The 9,697-nt window shown below is 34.3% G+C and overlaps 1 long non-coding RNA gene and 1 other non-coding gene across 2 annotated transcripts; one reads left to right on the top strand and one right to left on the bottom strand.

The window, feature by feature from the left end:
* Positions 1 to 1,532: 1,532 nt before the first annotated feature.
* LOC145618749 (small nucleolar RNA R71) lies at positions 1,533 to 1,638 on the top strand. The gene has a single exon (XR_014108004.1). It is a non-coding gene; the product is annotated as a small nucleolar RNA R71 (small nucleolar RNA).
* Positions 1,639 to 5,812: 4,174 nt separating this feature from the next.
* LOC145618213 (uncharacterized) lies at positions 5,813 to 8,583 on the bottom strand. Its single transcript, XR_014107872.1, has 3 exons — positions 7,995 to 8,583; positions 7,610 to 7,664; positions 5,813 to 6,066 (listed from the first exon to the last, which is right to left on the bottom strand). It is a non-coding gene; the product is annotated as an uncharacterized LOC145618213 (long non-coding RNA).
* Between the last annotated feature and the right edge of the window lie 1,114 nt (positions 8,584 to 9,697).

Raw genomic sequence — 9,697 nt, 5'->3', positions numbered from 1 at the left:
CTTCAATAAAAATAAATCAAATTGAAATAATTAAATTAAATAAAAGTAGAGTTGATTTGGTCCAAACCCTCAGTTAATTCTACCTTTCACGCCTTGGTTTAAGTATAGAACTTCAGGTATTGTATGGACTCCTTAGAGTGCTTAAGGGATATAAAATGAGAGAATATGGTGGCTAGAGTTTAGGCTAGAGCAAGAGAGAGAGGAGAGAATATTTTTGGTGTAGGGAGAGAGGATGATTTTTAGTGTAGAAGAGAGGAAGAGAGAATGATTTGGTGATCAAGCTTGTTGATGATTGAAAAAGGGGAGATATGACCTCTATTTATAAGGAAAAAAGAGGGGTCGAATCAAGAAAAGATAAGAATTCGAGTCGGATAAAACTCTTGCGATAGACAGCAGTTTTTGCGGTTTTTGTTTTTATCATATCTTTTGATCCTGAAATCGGAATAAGATGAATAAGATATCGTTGGAAAGCTCTTGAAGTCTAATTTCTAACCCAATTGGAATCACATTAAAATATTATGTATATTAAAAGATATGGCCGAAATAGTGGGACGATGTCAGTTTTGGATAGAGTTTCGTATTTCTTTCATATCTTTTTCGTTATAGCTCGGAATTAATATTATAATATATCATTGGAAAGATAATCTCAAGAGCTATCCAACCATATAAGAATTAGATAAAAACAGTGAGGCACGAAAATAATTTCTGATTATCTTTGAATGTCTTTCAATTCGAATAGAATTAGGACTTTCAAAAAGAAAAGTTTTATTCAATTTCAAATGCTTTAATCTTATCTTTTCAAAAAGGATAATTAAGATATTTTAGAAAATTATAGAAACTTCCAATTAATCTTAATTGGTTTAGTAATGAGATTAAACCTTTTGGACCCTCCACATGATCATTGGGTCATAGGTAAGGTGGGCTTAGGTTCGGTTTAGACCCAGTTTAGTATTTTGGCCATAACTTATTCGTTATAACTCAGATTTGGGCTTATAATATATCGTTGGAAATCTCTTTTCAATCCCCATCCAAATATTTAATCATTGGACCCAGATTATGGACCAAAATAAACTGGTCTAAACGTTTTTATAAAAAGGACACGAAATGAATGATTTTAATGGACACAAATTATTTTGGGTTTAAAGGCACGAAATGAGGAAAATAAGTTATGGTTTGGTGAAATGGGTTAGGAATTGGGTTGGTTTATGAAATTTATTGGGAATGAACATGGATTTAAGCACTCTAAAGATTACATACTCAACCCGACCAATAATGGCGGTGAAAAGTTGTTCATCATCGGGTTTGGTTTTGGGGAGACATTTTTAGGTGTCTACAACCGTAGAACCACTCTTGATTGTTGACTCTCTCACCTTCTTGCCAATCCATGTGGTGTCTCACTACATCTTCAATTATGTCCACCACTTCTTCTTCCGTCTTGTTCATGATAGGTCCTCCGGCTCCGGCATCAAGGCAAGACTTCCCTTGAGGGCTTAGACCTCCATAGAAGATTTGGATAATTTGGTAGGTGGGGAATTCCATGATGAGGGCACTCTCTTTGGTATTCCTTAAACCTTTCCCATGCCTCATACAAGCTCTCATTCCCCTTTTGATTGAAACTTTGGATGTGCATCCTTGCCTCGGCCGTCTTATTTTGTGGATAGAAGCGGGAGAGAAACTCCTTAGTCACTTCATCCCATGTCCTCAAAGAGTTTGGCTTCACCTCCTTGCCTAACCACTCTAGGGCACGTCCAATTAGAGAGAAAGGGAATAGCTTAAGTCGAATGAACTCTTGAGTAACCCCATTCACCTTGATGGTGTTGCAATATTTTTCAAATTCCTTGAGATGATTAAGTGGGCTCTCATGCTTTGCTCCACTAAATTGACGCCTCTCAATCATTGTGATCATTTCCGGCCTTATCTCAATCATTTGCAGGAGTTGTTGGGGGAGCAATTCTACTCTCAAACCTATAAGCTCCCGGAGTTCTCAACTCCTTAAATGCAACTCTTGGATTAGCACCCATGCTTTCTCGTTCTTCTTCTTGATGTTCTTCTTCACTTGGAGGACTTGAGCTTATAGAACGTCTAGCAACTCTTCTTTTTGAAATTGTCCTCTCAATTCCCGAATCAAATGGCACTAAAGTCCGTCCTCGTGCCCTATGCATACAATCTCAAATAAAAATATTAGCAGCACAGCTACAAATTTAGCCTAAAAGAGAAAAATCTTTTTGAGTTTTTGAAATAAAATGAAATAGACTTAACAACTATAGCAAACAACTACGCCATTCCCCGACAACGCACCATTTGATGGGTGACCTAAGCATGTCGTTACGTGCTCAAATCTCATCAACAAAATTTATAAACTCAACCACACCTAGACTAAGTATAGGGTAAGTTGAGGTCGGTCCATGATGAATGGTTTGCTATATGCTAGAGTCTTGTGCTAAGCTATTTCGAATTCTATGAAAAGGATTAGTGTGAACTAAACTCAACAACTAAACAAGTATGGAAGTCAATATCAAAAGCACTAGGGATTTAGGATCCACATGCACTCACAATAGATACACTAATTAGATAGGAAGTTGATCAATCAAACATTGCAAAGGAAAATAGTAATTGCAATCAAGAGAACTCAAAGAGCTATTTCCTAGAGGTCAAACTAGTGGTCTCTACGAAGGACTAACTAGGAACGTCACAAATCAAGTTTAATCGATAATTGCAAACTCCAAATCAATGGTTCGTATCAATGAAGACTCACAATGCAATCTAGCATGACAATCAAGGTTAGCTACTCCTTACTAATCACACACATGCACTATTTCCATCAACCAATTTAATCACAATATCAAATCAATCAAAATCTTCCAATTAGCTATGATCTATTATTCATACATGCTTCACCACATCCTTACTCATGGTGGAAACTAAGATCAAAACTAAACTAGTCACAAATTTCATGATCAACATATCAATAGAAGTTTCAACAATCAAATTAACAATTATATTAACGGTTTTTTTCACCAAATGCCCTTGACCTCTTGCAATACCCTCAACTTTTTCAAATTCACCAAATACCATTGACGTTTGTTATTATTCACACCGTGATCTCAAATACCCTTGACGTTAAAGGTTTGTAAGCAATAAAATTAATTCACCAAATGCCCTAACTTTGTTAAATAATTACACAAAATACCTCTATTTTTTAGGTACAACGACTAGTTTGAAATTTAAGAACCTAGCTGTTAGTTTTGATCCTCACATTTTTTGCATAAATACTCAACACATAGCAGTCCTCTTATTTGCTTAACCACAGATTTAACATCATGAGTTATATGTCTAAATCATCCTCCACAATGTATGATTATGTAAGAGTTTCAAAGGAGAGACACAAGGCACCTAAGCATTGTAAATCCCGGTGAGAAGTCTTGGGGAACCTTGGATAACAACCTTCTTCTGAAAACAAAGGAAAACAAACAAATAAAAGAGAACAAAACAAAACAAAACAAACCAAGAAATGCAAGAAAATGGAAAGACAACTAAGGAAAACATAAGCTAACAAAGTAAAGGATAAAGCTAAGGAATAAGAGATAAAAGAACTACAAAAGCAAACGAAATTCACCCTAAATGAGATCAAATGAGTGCCATAAATGACACTCATCATCTTGGCTCTGAAGAAGTGGCACTACTTGATTTTGATGTCCCATTTTCTGTCATACTTATGGACTGCCTTTGTCCACTCTCATTCCTAAGTTTAATATCAGCAAAACTCTTAAAAAGTCTCCACAAGCCATGTCTTTACTAGCCCCAAGATTGTTGTTTCTTTATACATGTCAATTTTTCGGTTGAGATATTTCTCATGTGAAGGATTTTCCTGTATACAAAAGGAGAAAAATATCAGAGAAATACTTAAAACATACTTGAGTTGAAACATTGTATTATTCACTGCCCTCATACAAAAGGTTAGCAATACCAAGAAAATCATTTACCATATATTCCCATGTAGATGATCAGAAGTACATCAATTATATTTTCCTTATGTGTATTTCAAAACAAGCCACTCTATATATAAATTAAGTAAAATAAAATATAAAAAATCAAAGCACCCAAAAAATTAAGTTAGAATGATACCATCTTCACAGTGTCATTCCACCCAATTCCAGAGTTACCACGAACTTTCGATATGATTCCCCAATTAGCATTCATCGTCCTCATGTGGTTCTCAACATGGTCAGCCTTGTAGGAAGTTCTAAATTTAGCTGAAATATTTTTTGCAGCAGTAATAAATGAACTTAATCTGAAAGTGTTATTTGGCATATTTCCCTTTCTCACTTAATCTGCAAGAAATACCAGCAATACCTTAGACATTTGTTTTGACCAACGAAAACTCCCTGTTTTTTTCTTCATTCTTCACCTGCAATGGTAGATACACATGCTTCTCATATGCAAACCACATGAATTATCAAGAAAATCTCATCATTTCAGATACAATCACCAAAATAAAAATTAATGTAATTAAGGAGAATATAAACATCTTTGCAATTTCTACTTCAAATCATTAGTGTAACCCATTACAATATAAGGAAATAGAAGGACCTCAGGTTGTTCGAGGCCTCTTGTATGCAGTCCACATGGATGATGCTATGGCATTTCTTTTATTAACACACTCATTTGTTTCTTCTCGCATTTCCCTTCGAGTAAGCAATGTTCTTGTATCTTGTGAATCCATCTCCAAGTCTACCTCTCTAGTTATCGAGTCAGTAGGATCCATACCCTTAAGGAAGTTGTGTATCACACAACATGCTAAAACCACATCAACCTGGGTTTTAAATGACCAAAAAGGCTCAGCATTCAAGACACGAAACCTTGCCTTTAGAATTCCAAACGCCCTCTCTACAACCATACCTCCAAACGCCCTCTCTACAACCATACTAATTGAAGAGTGTCGAAGGTTGAATAACTCCCGTTTATTTTATGGAGGATTGTTTGTATATTCTTTCAAGTGATAATGGGTTTTCCTGTATGGAGGCATAAGACCTTTGCGATTACCAAAAACCGCATCTGCTAGATAATATTTCCCTACACACAAAAATTAAAATGCATATTATAATAAATTTATCTTTAGTTTGCAATTACCAAAAAAGAGATAAATATGTACCTTCTGGAATTTTGAAACCCCTACTTAGCGCATCATTAAGGACCCTTGAATCATGTGCAGAACCCTCCCAGCCAGCTAGAACATAAATGAACTTGGCATCAAAATCAACAGCAACTAGTACGTTTTGTGTTGTTCCGCCCTTTTTACCACGAAATCTATCTTGTATCTCAATGGTAATGGAGGCACGCACATGTACTGTGTTCCATCTATAGCCCCTATGAAATCCTCAAATCATGGAAAGAACCTACGGTTGTTTTGAATATCTGGCTGAATTGAAGTTGCTGGTTTCACAACCTCTAGATACAATCGAAGGATAGCTTGAAGTAGAATATGAAAATAGTAGTATACGGTCCATGTTGACCGAAAAAATCTTCCCCAATCACACGAAACCTTACATTATGTCCCAATAACAGAGCTGATCAAATGTCGGGCCGGGCTGGGCTAAAGACTATAATTCCTGTCCAAACTGTCGGGCCGGGGCAGGAATTGGGCCAGGTTACTGCTACCCAAACCCGTATTAGTCGGTCCAGTCAGGCCATTTCGGCCCTGCCTATTTAAACTTCAAAATTTAATACCTTTTAGTATTTAGAGTTTATTTTTTTTTGCATAAAACATTAAAACTAAACCATTTCAACTAAACTAATAAAAATAAACAATGAGTACAATACTACAATGATTCAATCCAATATCCAACAAAGTTTAAGTTTAGTAGTTTACAAACAAAATAACAAATGTCCAAACAAAATAACAATGTTCAAGTTTTCCATATCATTCCAAATCGCAGAGGCGTAGATCGACCATCACGCACACTAGCATCTTCCTCTTCTTTAACTCCAACATCATCATCATCGATGGCTCGTTTTTTACTTGCCGTAGACTTAACCATGATTGTAAAATACAATCTGCCAATCACACTAAGGAAAAGAAACAAAAACAGAAATTTTAAATATGATAATACATCAAATAAAATTATAAAACTAGTAGCAACAAAAAAAAAAAGATCTACAACTAAGCATCTATTAAAAAAAACAGGAGCAAGAATTCGAATTTCGTACAAAATTATAAACAACAATCAAATAACATTATAAGTTATAACACTAATTGTCTAATAGTAGTACCAATTTCTGAATTTTGTCAAAAAAAAAAAATACAGCAACAAGAATTCGAAAATAACCAAATTAACAGAGCAAGTGTTCGAAAATAAAAAAAAATAAAAAAAAAACGAAATTGTAAGTTAATGTAATTACCTGGTATAGATCCACAACAATTGTTGACGTTTTTTTTTATAAATAGTTGATGTATTTTCCTTGATAATTGATTAGGAGGAAGGAGGAAATGAAAAGTAAGATGGAGAATAAGCAATAAGGGTGACGGCTGCTAGAGTAAGAAAAGAAAGAAGTAGGTTTTTTTTTTAAAACTTGATAAGTTAACACTTAACATGTATGTGAAATTGTGTACGTGTGGTAATTTCGGGCGGGCCGGGCGGGGCCAACTCGCGGGGCAGACCTGCTGCCCAAACCCGTCCAGAAACAAATCGGGCCTCCATTCCCTTGCCCAAACCCGGAATTCGGGCCTAATATTGCTGCCCGAACTCGGGCAAATTTCGGGTCGGGTCGGCCGGGCCGACAAGCCGGGCTAGACTTGATCAGCTCTACCCAATAAGTGTAAAAATATAATTACTTGCTCCTTAACACTCATCCGAACACTTTCCCGCAAAAGTCCTCTTTGAACTAGAATATTACATAAGCTATAAAATGCAGCAGGCCTCATACGAATTTGTCGAAGACAATGAGCGTCACCACAATATAAAATACTATTGATATTGGCCTCCCTCAAACTATCTCTATTCACATGAGATTGCCTAATTATTCTAAGCCTTTTATTCTTAAACCTATACTCTTCCACAAGAGCAAGAACGAAAGCAACTATAGCTGCCACATAGCCAAGAATTATGCCTTTCATTTCTGGGTCATCTACAATAACATTTACAACAACTTATATAATAAGCCATAACATATAACAACAAATTATCTCAATAATTACAAAATTAAACCAATTGGGTACTCAAAAAATTTCTAGAAACTCCACATCACAAAATACAAATGAATAGCAACAATATATAAAGAAACAAGCATATTATCATCAACAGCCATGGCAAAAACGGAGAACTTTTTCCTCTGCTTGCCATAACATATACAACAAATTATACTAACCAGAGACCAACTACGTACTACTGCTTGCATTCACATTCTTAGATTGTGGTCTTATATTCATTCAATTATAGTATTAATTAATTTGTTTATTTATTTACTGAAACAACATGCATATGAATGTTTGATATACAATATGTAACATACTAATGAGTATTACCAGTTCCAGAAGAATATGACATAAATTTTCTTACATTCTCTATATAATGAAGCAAGTAAGTCACACCATTAGAGATATATTATATACCTGAAATGAATTTTGATATGCTACCCCTTGATGCGACATCATACTAGCTTACAATCTTCAAAAAAAAATTTCAACAAAATAAAAACAAATTTTAGGTGAGGCATTTTATCAAACACTTTGTGGGCATGATAAAAACATTTAAAATATATGAATGAAAATAAAATTTGCAGCAAGTAGAATGAATCTAACAACAAATTTCCAAATAATAACCATCTTTAGAAATTAATCACATCAGAAAAGCAATTTCGAATTGAATTAACAAATTTTATGCAAAAATACCCTTAAATAATCAAAATATGTAAAAAAAAATACCCTAAAACAATCGAATTTCAAATCACATTAAACCCTAGATTAATAATCAAGACAAGAAGAGAGAGAACATTACCAATTTATAACAAGAATCGAGTGAGGAAGATCTACCCGAGTTCGTAGCAGTGCAGCATAAGGAGAAGGGGAAAGATGGAAGGAGAGTGAAAACACGGCTTCCCTTCTAATTTGAGGGAAAACATGTTCTTGTACAAATGAAAATAGCTTTTCAACCCAAATTTTCCTTTTCATATCCGGCCCAAACCAAACAACATAGAATAAGGAAAATAGTTTTCCTGGAAAACGTTTTCAGCCCAACCAATTCAAACAGGGCCTTGAATTGAAGCTTAAGAGCATAAAATAAAAAAGGAAAGTGTAGGTAGTTGTGTGTTAGGTATGATCAGTGAAGGAGCCAGATAGGGCGAGAGGCATCAACCTTCAAAGGTTGGTGATGATGTGATGGGCGAAGCTGCAATGGTGGTTCGAGAGTGAGTCATGTAATGGTGAAAGTGTGAGATAGTGATGATAAGGGTCATCAATATTTTATCATCTTTGGCTGAGCGTAATTTTAAAAATCAAAATTAAACAACTACATGGGGCTTTCAATTCAAATCGAAATATTTGATTTTCACTCAAACCGAACCTATAACCCGATATCCCCCTAATCTTCATAGATTGATGACCAAACTTAAATCTACCGATACGATCAGGTCCTATTTTACACACAATATGATAAGGCTAAACTTTAGTAAGACTCTGTTTAGTTCAACTTATTTTTGCTGAACTTAAATTATTTTTATTAAACTGAAACTAATTTTTACTGAATTGAGCTTATTTTTGCTGAACTGAAATTATTTTTACTGAACTGAATTTATTTTTGCTAAACTTATATTAATTTTACTGGTTTTCAATAATATTTCTTCTTCAAAATTACTGACCTTTAGTGAACTGAAATTATTTTTAGGTCATGTTCACTTCACATTAATAAAATAATATTCAGTATAAATAATTTCAGTTCAGCAAAAATAATTCCACTTTGGTAAAAAGGAAAAATTAATAAGAATAATCCAAACTATTAATGTCCTTCTCAAATTAATCCCAACTATTATTTAACCTAGAATAATCCCAATTATTGGGCGCTTCTTCTCAAAATAGTCTCTTTTACCAATTAACTATAATATCAGTTAACATATTTGATCCCTTTTTTTTTAAAAAAAAAACAATAAATTACATTTACTCTTTCTTTTGATCTCCACCATTTCCATAAACTTAGCATAGACATTTTGCCATACCACCTTAACAGTTGCCTAGTCATTTAACCAACCCCTCCTCTTGCATACTACTCAGTACTTCTTTATATCTGCTTTGGTCTTTGGATGTTCACTTCTAAAGTCAAAGGGAAACATCTGCTGTATTGCACAACTACTAACAAAACAATAGTATTCCAAATTTCCATGTAATTTAGAAGTTTGAACTGTGATTTCGTATGCAACTTAAACCCCTATTTCACTTATGCTTCTCCAAAATTGAATGTCTGCGAAATTTTGACTCCAAAATTGTAAATTTGTTCTACCATTTAGTTTGACTCCAAAATTGTGAATTGTAAATTCATGAGTTTTGGATTGTGTTGCAATTTTGATTTGAATTTAAGGATTAATTTAGGATTTATCAACTCCGAAATTGTGATACTGGGAGCAAAATTATATTATTTTGTTCATTTCCTAGCCTAATTTGATCGCAAAGAAAATTAAAAAGGGTCCAATTCTATTTTCTTCGGCTAAC

The sequence above is a fragment of the Chenopodium album genome, chromosome 26 (assembly GCF_948465745.1).
Source record: "Chenopodium album chromosome 26, dcCheAlbu1.1, whole genome shotgun sequence".
Classification (NCBI taxonomy): domain Eukaryota; kingdom Viridiplantae; phylum Streptophyta; class Magnoliopsida; order Caryophyllales; family Amaranthaceae; genus Chenopodium; species Chenopodium album.
This window is presented reverse-complemented; position numbering and strand designations above follow the sequence as displayed.